Raw genomic sequence first — 3,603 nt, 5'->3', positions numbered from 1 at the left:
CCAAGTCTTTGAAATACAACATGTATTTTACATGTATAGCTCAACTAAACTTGGGACACTAAGTTTTCCAAGGTTAAAGTGAAATGCAGTCCTTCCAAAACAATAAAATGTGTATAATGAGAAAATATTTTACACTGTTAGTTTTCAAATTTAACTAAAATTAAATATTCAGTCCCTCGGTCACAACAGCCACATTTCAAGTGCTCAGTAGCTATATAAGTAGGCTTACTACATTGGACTGTACAGCCTTAGATAATATCTGCTACATACAAGAGCAAAGACACTCAAGGGACCTTTTCTTGATGGATCCAGTAATCGGAAGAAATGAGAAGTTTTCACACTTCAAACAAATTCCATGATAAAAGGATTCAGAATTGTGTGAAGACCTATAGAAATCTCTTCCCCAAAATGACATTTCCTTGGGTTTGTAACTAAAACAGGTTAACATACTGAGTGTGAGACTTATCCTCTGTATTCCAGAACTTAGGAGCATAGAGTGATCCAGGAGTTATCTTCCCAGTCAGGTGGTTTAATTCAAAGTTAAAATTACACTATTACTCTTAAATCACTTCTCATTACATTTTGATGGGTGGGAAGAGACTTTGGGGACTAGTTTAATTGTATGTATTTTCACTGTCAAATAAAAATGTAGAAATTTGAGTGTCAGGTTGAAGAATCTGACCTTTATCTCTCAGACAATAACAGTTACTATAAAATTTGGAGGAGAGTGACATGATGAAGACAATGTTTTATGAAAATGAATCAGAATCCAGTGTGCAACAGAAGTCCATAGGGAAGGTGTGGAGCTCCTAGCACCCTTAGCTGATGTATATATGCTCTTATTTCTGACAGGAACTGTTTTCCTCTTAAGCTGTCAAGACATGTGCTCATTCTTCAAGATCTAGTTCAGAGTCAGCATTGTTTCCCGGATGCAGACAGGAGACTGGGTCACTTCTTCACCTCTGCTCCCAAGAACTTTCAAAATTCTGAACAGAAGTCAAAATCAGAGATAAAAAATACAATAGTGGTTACAGGAGAGGAAGGAATGGAGAGTGTTTAATGGGTACAGAATTTCAGTTCTGCGAGACGAAATGTTATAAGGTGGAAGAGAGACAGTAAAGTATACCCCCCCAAACCGAGAAGGCACTTTGAGACTGGAAAACAAAGCAGGCCACTTCATACAGTTCACAGAGTTTTATTCAAGGTAACTTACTGACAAGGTGGAATCGGGCAGATGACCCACAGCAGCTGCACAGTTATTCTCTGCAAAATCCAGACCTTAGTCTACCGAATTTATAAACCGAAGGGACATGCAGAAGAGCAATGTACTGAGATGAAAGGGTTCAAATGCACCTCAAACAGCTTGCACACAGCTGACAGATAATCCTTAAGAGGATCTGTTGGCAACACCTGTATCAAGAAGAGAAAGAGGGCCGCCTGGGTGGCTCAGTCGGTTAAGCGTCTGACTCATGATTTCGGCTCAGGTCATGATGTCACAGGTGGTGAGTTTGAGCTCTGCACTCCTAGCACGGAGCCTGCTTGGGATTCTCTCTGCCTCTCCCCGCACACACATATGCTCGCTCTCTCTCAAAATAAACAAACAAACATTTTTTGAAAAGTGGGGCGGAGAGGCTATGTTATCTCTAAGAGATTCATGGGAGGCCGAAACAAGCCTCTCCCAAGCATCCCAGCCTTGGTGGGCATTTCTAAGGTACGTATGTTCATCTCCAAGGGGCCTGGAATATGTAACCCCAAGACAGGTCACTAAGGAAACATGAACGAGATGGGAGTCAGTATTGTCGGCAGGCCCACAAATGTGTTCCATGGATGTGTGGGAGTGATGGTAGCACAAAACTAAGATGGACTGGAAGGCTTTCCCCGGGGCCAGCTCCTCCTCTTTCAGATCTCAACTTTAACATCACACCTTTAAGAGTCTCTGCTTTCCCAGGCCAGAGAGGCTTAGGTGCCTTTGTCATACTCTCATGAACCCCATATTTTTCTTACAGGGTTCTTATCACAGTTGTTATCTGTCATTAATTATGTGGCCTATGAGTTTGCTCCAGCTACTACAACGAAGTAGTACAGACTGGGTGGCTTAAACAAAACTTTATTTTCTCACAGTTTTGGAGGCTAGAAGTTCAAGACCAAGGCGTCAGTAGAAGTGATTTTCTCTGAGGCCATTCTCCTTGTGTGCAAATGGCCATCTTCTGTGTCCTCACACGGCGTTCCCTCCGGACGCATGCAACCCTGGGGTCTCTTAGGGTGTCCAAATTTCTTCTTACAGGGACACTGGTCAGGGTGGATTAGGACCTACCCTAAGGGCCTCACGGTAACTTTATCGCCTCTTCAAAGGCCCTGTATTATCCAAACGCAGTCCCATTCCAAGACCAAACTCTCGATTAGTTTTGGAGGGACACAATTCGACCCCTAACATGATTACCTCTGCTGTTTCCACTGGGTAAATTACACAACTCCTGTCTTGTTCTCACTTCAGGCCCTTTACAGTTGTGGTCTCCTCTTAGAACACTCTATCTCCAACTCTTCGCGGAACAGGCTTTCCTCAACTTTTAATCCTTGGAGCACTATCATCTGACAAGAGCCATCCTGGGCCACTTGACCTACAGTAACCCTCGAAGTCACGCCATCACATCGTCCTTTTCTTCCTTCCGCGGCACATCCCCTCGGGGCGGCTCCAGGGAAGGGAGGTCGTGTGTCTTCATCCACGGCTGTAGCCCAGAGTCGCGCACTTCGTCACGGACGAGTTTCTGTAACCACTTACCATGTTAGCATGGCTTTGCTGACCCCGCTGAGAAAACCTGAGGGGGGGGAGGGGAAGCGGGGAGCATCTCTTCCCCCAGTTTCCGGAATCTCGGCTCTAACACTTCCCGGCTGTGTGAACTCTGGTTAAGTCCCCGAACGTCTCCGGGCCTCACGTTCCCTACCGACGCGACGACGACATTTTCCTCGTGCGGATTAGGTGAAGTCGCGCAGGTCAAGTACCCAGCGCGGAGGACCCGGCGTCGCGCGGGCTGCCCGCCGAAATGGTATTGTCAAGGCCGGGTGTGTTCCAGCGCGCGGCACCTGCGAACGGTGTGGGGCTCGCCCCGGGCGGGCCACGCAGCGCCGAGGCCACCGTCTCTCCAAGGCTTTAAGACAGGTGGCCGCCCTGTCCTCGCGCCTTCGCTTTCACGCCCGGCGCTTCCACAGAAGGCCCGTTCGGGTTCGAAGACGCGCACACTCGCGCAGTTTCCCACGCGTTGCCGAAGCCGGATGTGGGGGGCGGGGTCTGCACACGCCTGCCTCCCTCCCTCCCTCCCTCCCTCCGACTCTGGGCCAGCTGAGCGGCCTCCCAGTGCCTCAGTTTACCCAGCCGCCGCACGGGGTGACCGTGAACGTGGGAGGAAGTGGTATACGTGATAGACTCGGTCCAGCCGGGACGGTGGGGCAAGCGTCTCAAAGGTCTCGCCGGCCCGACTGAGTCGGCGACACGCGGCAGGACGGAGTCCGTGAGGAGCGGCGATATTCGGCCACCGGCCGCCGAAGGGCCCGGCTGAAGCCGCAGCGGCCGGCGCTGGGGCCTCCTCCAGGCCCTTAGACGTCTCC

This window comes from Panthera leo, chromosome E2 (genome assembly GCF_018350215.1).
Source record: "Panthera leo isolate Ple1 chromosome E2, P.leo_Ple1_pat1.1, whole genome shotgun sequence".
Classification (NCBI taxonomy): Eukaryota; Metazoa; Chordata; class Mammalia; order Carnivora; family Felidae; genus Panthera; species Panthera leo.
Note: the sequence above shows the minus strand (reverse complement) of the source record.